At 46.3% G+C, this 7,591-nt stretch overlaps 1 pseudogene; it reads right to left on the bottom strand.

Annotated features, from left to right (window-relative positions):
* Positions 1-312: 312 nt before the first annotated feature.
* LOC144797851 (E3 ubiquitin-protein ligase TRIM39 pseudogene) lies at positions 313-3,730 on the bottom strand (annotated as a pseudogene).
* Between the last annotated feature and the right edge of the window lie 3,861 nt (positions 3,731-7,591).

Here is a 7,591-nt window from a genome sequence, read left to right as displayed (position 1 = left end):
GGTTGTCATGGCAACATGTGGGAGGGTCCTTGTGAAAAAGATTCTTTGGAATGTTGGTGTTTAAACTGTGGATGACAGAGGGGCGGGAGGTCTGCACATGGGGCGGCTGACATCTATAAATTAATAAATCTACAGGAAAGAAAACTGAGAAACCTGATAATGTCACTGGAGTTACTGCCCCCCCCCCCCCAGGGACTTCTCCCCGAAGGGAGCGTTTTATTATATAAAAGCGTCTCTGCTTGAGCTCCTGGTCACATTATCACTGCACGGGGGAGGGAGGGAAGCATGAGAGGCTGAAGCTCCCTCCAGCTCTCACACCAGCCTCATCTCCGCTCTGTCACAGAGATAGAAGTACGGTAAGAGCCTCTGTGTGAAGGGGGCCTGCGGGAAGGTGTAGAGAAGCTCTATGGAGTCAGCATTGTACTGGGACAGACGCCCCCCTTCGTAGTCCAGATACACCCCCAGCTTCAGGGGCTTCTCACGCGGGTTCAGAGTGGTGTTAGGTGAGTGCCTTGTACTGACCCTTCCACCCCCCACACAGCCCAGACTCCCCCCTCAGGTGACCATGTGATCCCTTCCGTCCTGTCCACACACTCTGCTGCGACCCCCACCTCCCACCCTGCCCCCTCCTGCAGCAGCTGCACCTCCCAGGAATTTTTGCCAGAGGTGAACCCCACGCTCCCCAGCGCACAGAGGTAGTTGGTGAATCTCTTGGGGGTGTTCGGCAGGGTCTTTGCTGTGCCCGTCCATCTCACTCGTCTCCCCTCTTCTGACAGGAGGAGCTGTGGGTGAGCGGTGTCAGGATCCAGAGTTACCATCACTTTATAACTCTTCAGCACCATCTCTGGGCACTGAAACTTCACATTATTACACCTGCTCAAGGATCGTCCCTTTCCCCCTTATTGTTTAACCTGTACATCTTCCCCCTTATTTCTGCACTACAGGAGATGGAGGTCACGGTGTATAACTATGCCGATGACCTCCAGTTCATTTTCAACCTTTCCCACTCCCCAGCTAATGTTCACAATTTTCAATCTGTCATGTTGTTCATCCGGGACTGGATGAACTGCAATCATCTTAAACTAAACCCGGATAAGACAGAGCTAGTTCTTACCGGCGGCAGTCGCAGTCCCTGGTCCCCCACTTTCTGGCCTCCCTCCCTGTGCCCCCCCCCGTCACCGTCGTCCTCTGTCAAAACACTTGGGATCACACTAAACCAACACCTTACACTGCACTCGCAGATCCGTAGTTTCCTCCTGTTTTTTTACCCTCCGCACCATCTGGAAAATCTCCCGTTATTTTTCTTTTTCTGCTTTAAAATTGATTCTAATGGCGATGGTTTTATCACGGTTAGACTACGGGAATATCGTGTACAACGGTGTTCCCGCCTAGGCCCTTCGACGCCTCCAGCTAGTGCAAAATCAGGCTGCCCGCCTGATTTATGGGCTACCCAAATCCCATCACACTACTCCCCTACTCAAATCACTACACTGGTTACCCGTTAAAGAACGGGCTCTCTAAGCTGGGCTGCACGACTTTTCAGGCTCTGGCGGGTACCGCCCCCGCTTTCATTTCTTCCGCTATTAAGGCCTACTGTCCCAGCAGAGAGTTACGCTCCTCTACCAAGCTTCTTCTCTCTGTACCCCGCTTCAAGAAAAGCAGGTCGGGAGGCATGACATTTTCTGTCCTCGCCCCCACCTTCTGGAATGCACTCCCGTCTGCTATCAGATCTGCTGCTTCTTATATGGAGTTTCGAAGTACCCTTAAAACGTTCCTTTTCCTGCAAGCTTTTCCATCTTAGTCCTTTGCGCCCCCGCCCCTGGTTTTCAGCATCCCCCAGCGCCAAGAAACCGTTTGGTAGACGTGCGCTTTACAAATTCTTTTAAATTCAAATTGAAATGCTCAGGGTGCTTCTGACATCCTGCAGGAGTTCCCACGCTGGTGCCTCAGACTTCTTTTCTATCTCCATTATCAGGGCCTGGAGAGAGGTGATTTGATTGAACAGTTTGGCGATATTTGCATTTTCTATCACGGTCATTTTCTTCTCCATCTCCTCCAGTCTTCGGTGCAGTGTTTGCTCATTTTCTTTCAGAAGCTGCCGCAGCTTTTCAAAATCAGATTACACTTTATTCTTCTCAGTTCTTAGCTTGTTCCTCATGGTTTTATATTGTTCCTCCTCCTTGACTTTAGACTCCAGAAAATATCTCTCCTCGTTCTTCAGAAGGGTTCTGTGTTGAGCCCGACTCTGTTTAACATCTTTATGACACCTTTGGCGGCACTGGTGGAGTCCTTTGGGACCCGGATCGTGTCCTACGCGGATGACACTCAATTGCTTTTCGCGTGTGGGAAAGATCAGGCTTTTGATGGTGAGAACATCCGGGGCTGCCTGGAGATGGTTTTCAGCTGGTTTCAGCTGAACAGCCTCAAAGCCAATTCCAACAAATCGGAGGTTTTGTTCTTCGGTTGTTCCCTTGACCCCGATTGGCGGGCTTGGTGGCCAATAGATATGTGTCCCCCCGCCCAGTCATCACTTGTGGCAAAAAATCTGGGAGTGAAGATTGATAACAATCTGACGCTGAGATCACACATTCTTGGCCTGACGGGCACCTGCTTTAGTATACTCAAGATGCTCCGGAAAAGTTCCTGCCTTTGCTCATAGAAGAGCATAGAAAGATCACTGTGCAAGCCTTAATTGGCTCCAGACTGGACTATGCGAACGTCCTGTACGTAGGTCTTCCGGACTATCTTGTTCAGCGGCTGCAGGTTGTGCAGAATTCCGCGGCCCGCGCCATTTTTGGCCTTCATAGGCGAGTGAGAGCCTCCGGTTTGGTGCAGTCGCTTCACTGGCTGCCCATCCGGAAGCGGATCATGTTCAAAGTACTGACCTTGGCGCATAAAGCGCTTTTTGGCGCCGGAGCAAAATACCTACAACGCAGGCTTGCGTTCTACCGCCCGGCTAGATTGTTGCGGTCAGAATCCCTGTTTCTGGCTGTGGTCCCTCGAGTGAGTAAGGCTCGCACTGGGGGGCGCTCCTTTACTTTGAGGGCCCCTCAGTTGTGGAACACCCTGCCTTTGGCCCTCCGGTCTTCCCCTAACCTGCTCCTGTTTAGGAAGAGCCTTAAGACCTGGATTTTTAACCTTTAGGATTCCTTTCTTTTGCTCTCTCATGTTTGGTGTCTGTTTTTATGGTGTTATGTTTTTTATACTGAGCTGCCTCGATAAAGCGCCGGGACACTCCTTTGGAGTAGTCGTGCGCTATAAAAATAAAATTATAACATAACATAACAGAAGCCGCTACAACTTTTGAAGTTTCACCTTGTGCTCCTCTGCAGCCTCCTCTATTGGACTTGCTAAGTGAGTTTTATGCTCCTTTGACTCCCGGCAGACCAGGCATATCATCTCCTGATCCTCTGCACAGAACCGCCTCAGTTTCTCTTCAAGTTTCTTACACAGATTCTCCCCCTGGGGGCTGGGCTTCACGAGGGTCAGATTAAGCTTTTTTGCAAGGTCCACCATGTTCCCCAGCTGCCTGTTGGTTCGGAGGTTTTTCCCAGAAGATATTTGCCTGCACTGTGGACAGGGGAAGTTTTTATCTCTTCCCTTCCGGCTCTGTGTGATGCAGGAGCGGCAGAAGTTGTCCACAATCGATAGTCACCGGGTCAGTAAAATATTTCAAACAGATGCAACATGTGGCCTCTTCCTGGAGGCTCCCGAGCTGAGCTGCTGCCATGATGCAGAAATGCAGGAACTAATGGGATGAGATTTCCAGATATCCCAGCAGCCTTACACTTGCATAATTTAGAAGATAGATTAGTATCACCAAGAATATTTTTTTTACAAATTAGAGCACTACCAAGTGGGTTCCAAAAATCTCTCAGGTGCAGTAGTTAATGTATCTGCAGATGTTATGACAACTGTTACTGTTTTACCTAGGCAAATTAATGATAACATGAAAATTCACATAAAATTAAAAAGAAAATGAAGTTATGAATCCTATACCCATTTTGAAAATGTTAGACCAAATAAAGTAAAACGTTCAGCTCTATATTTAGCAACTACTAGCAGTATGTTTCAAGAATATGGAGTCACCATTAATCCAGATTGGAAATATACACCAGCAAATATACCACCTTGAAATGACACTTCTGTTACAAACAATACACCAGATTCCTCAAACAACATTGCAGCAGGGCATTTAGATACTATGTTAACTAATGAAACTAGAACTACAGAAAACATTAATATTTTAAGTTTAGCACCTGCAGAATATAACACACCAAGAGGTCTATATGAAGACAAAGATTCTGTATATTTAGCTTTCCCTACAATATTTTGTGGAAAGCGAAGGCCAACAAATGCAGAAAGGCATGTACCAATACAATACAGCACAATCTGTCAGTGAATTAAGTAATGAGTAGCAAAGTCTATAACAAATGTTTGTTAAAGTAAAAAAGTTACACATTAAACAAATACAGAGCAAAATATACATTTCACTTAGAAAATATTTTACTAATGGTAACATTATAACTGCTAAAGACAAACAAAAATTAGATAGCATTTTACAATTTAATGAGGGGTACAAAATACTTAAAACTATACGTAGTTCGTTACCATATTGGGAGCAATGCAAAAAAGACATATTTGCTATGATTAGACAATTAGGAATACCAACCTTTTTTTACCATTATCAGCTGCAGAAACAAAATGGTATCATTTAATTAACATATTTTTACGTGGTGAAAAAAGGCAAGAATGTACAAAAGAAGAATTTGAAAATATGTCATGGGAAACAAAATGCACATTAATAAAACAGAATCCTATTACATGTCCAAGCCATTTTGACTTCCAAGTTAGATAATTATTTAATTGTATTTTATTACATAAAAGTAACCCAATTGGCACGATTATAGATTACTTTTATAGAGTTGAATTGCAACAACGTGGATCACCACATATACATGCTATACACTTGCCTAAGTACTCCTAGGCTCCGGTCCGACGCGGCTGATGCCGATTGTTCGGAGGGCCTGTCAGGAGGACATACACTTCCGGTTGGGTTAGCGCTCTAGCATACGCACCCACCGGTATTTAGACAGCATCCAATGCGCACGCACGGCATACACAGCAGAGACGCTGTTAGCTACGCGGCACATTCACCCAATATAGAATGTGTGGAAAACTTGACTTCACTTGTGTTTTAAAATTGTTTTGAAGTTGGGATCGCTTGCCTGAGTACTCCTAGGCTCAGGTCCGACGTGGCTGGACATACACTTCCGTTTGGGTTAGCGCTCTAGCATACGTGCGCCCACCGGTATTTAGACAGAATCCAGGGCGTGCCAGCGGCGCGATAAAGGCAAGCCAGTCTGCGCACGAACCGGGCTCAGGGCCAGTTCCCCTGGATCTTTCACTGCATATAAACCAGAAAGTCGATGGTATGCGAGAAATACTGTCATGGGACTGCATCCGCTTAAGGGCGAGGCTCTCTGCCCACGATCTTTGCCCAATTCTCCATCTAAGGGGGGGTACGCTTTTGTCCAACATGCTCAGCCCCGCTAGCTCGTATTACAGCCCACTGTAGTCAGTTGATCCTACTATCATTAGACAATACAATAGTGTTCGGGGTACGATTTGACAGGTCCTCTCTGACACGGATAATGCCCCAAATATTAGGATGACTAAGTCAGACACCAAGATCGGGAGAAAGAGAGGCCTTAAATGTGGCCTACTTAATGTTAGATCACTTCCTAGGCACTCAACGGAAATACAATTACTGATAGAAACCCACAACCTTGACGCTTTATTTTTAATGGAGACTTGGACTGTGGCAGGGATGGAGCTGGAACTGGAGCCAGCATGCCCACCGGGATATAAGGCCCAGCACAGGCCCAGGGTCAGGGGTAGGAGAGGTGGAACAGGAATTATCTTTAGGGAGGAGCTGAATATTACTACACTGGATATAGATGAAGTCTCCTGTGCAGAGTTTTTAGGATTCTCAGTTAGGGATGATGCAGGCCAAGTCGCATCAGGTATGATCTGTTATAGATCTCCAGGTGCACTGAATGTACACCAACAACAAGAATTGATTAAGGTTATTAGCAATATGGTGCTTAAGCATACTTGGCTAATAGTGCTGAGGGACTTTAATTTATGGGAAAATGGAAGTCTGGATATAGCTCTTCATAACATAGTTCAATCCTGCGCTAATCTGGGTATGAAGCAATGGGTGATGGAACCAAAACATAGGGGTGACCATATTTTAGATTGGATTTTTGCAGAGGAAGGCCTTGTCAGTAAGGAGGCTTTTATGCTAGTGGGGTGGAGGACCACCATCTCATTAGGTTTAGTATTCAGAGCCTGAACGTAATAAGACCTGGGGATAGGAAAGCGAGAACGCTCCTTGGACTACACTGGAAAGGTCTTTTTAAAAGAAAGATAGAGGCTGGCGGCCCCGTGTTTCATATGGAGGATCTCTAACTCTGAGAAGCAGATAACAGAACTATAAGGCATTCTCTGAACACCTAACCAAGGAACTGGATCAGCTTGCTTCAGTCAAAGTCATTAAGAAAAGAGGAAATCCATCTGCCCCTTGGTACACGGAGAGACTGAGGAGCCTCAAGCTCTCGTGTAAAAAGGCAGAAAAACAGTGGAGGAGGGAGTTTTTGGAAGAAGATAGACTAACCTGGAGGTGCAAAATTATAAAATACAAACTAGAAATATCCATTGCCAAGGCAGAGTATTTTGCATCCATCATATTAAAGAGCTCCAATAAATCCAGGGACATATTTAAAATAGTGAAAGATCTGACTAACCCAGAGTGTACCATGAGCAAAATTAAACAGTCCCAGGAACTGTGTGATGGACTGGCATGCTTTTTTCTAGACAAAATAAATAAAATTGTGGAAAGTATGAAGAAACAATCTCAATCTACCTCAGCAGCCCAGACAGGGGGGGGCAAGAGGACAAAATGAGGAGGGCGCTATTGAGATAGTCGCTTCCGGGGGTCGCTCTGGATAAGTTTCCAACTCCTTCGGAGGAGGAGTTCGTTAGGGTGCCTTAGGGGTTTCTTCTGGTTCCCCTTTGGACCCAATACCCCACAGGATAATGAAGGAGTTTGGGACAGATCTTTCTCTTTCTACGACAGCTATGCTGCCAGTCTATTGACACAGGGATTGTGCCTGTGGAATGGAAGCGGGCTGTCATTACTCCAATTTTGAAAAAATGTACCCTTGCTCCATGCAGTTATAAGAACTACCGACCAATTTCCCTCCTGCCTTATCCAGTCAAGGTCCTGGAACGCTTGGTTAGCAGGACCTTGTCTCAATATCTGGAGACTAACATCATCTTAAAAGGGGAACAGTTCGGTTTCCACCCAGGTCATGGGACAGAATCAGCCTTAGTGGATGATGTTGGATGACCTTCGGATGCAGATGGACAGGGGCCAGTCGGCAATTCTAATCCTGCTGGACCTATCCACCGCATTCGATACAACACTCTGCTCTCAAGGCTAGAAACCTTTGGAGTGAAAGGAGCAGCACTCAGGTGGCTGTGATCCGATCTGTCGGACAGACGACAGGTGGTGGCACTCCCCCCC

This window comes from Lissotriton helveticus, chromosome 12 (assembly GCF_964261635.1).
Source record: "Lissotriton helveticus chromosome 12, aLisHel1.1, whole genome shotgun sequence".
In the NCBI taxonomy this organism is placed as follows: Eukaryota; Metazoa; Chordata; class Amphibia; order Caudata; family Salamandridae; genus Lissotriton; species Lissotriton helveticus.
Note: the sequence above shows the minus strand (reverse complement) of the source record. Positions and strands in the feature narration are given on the sequence as shown.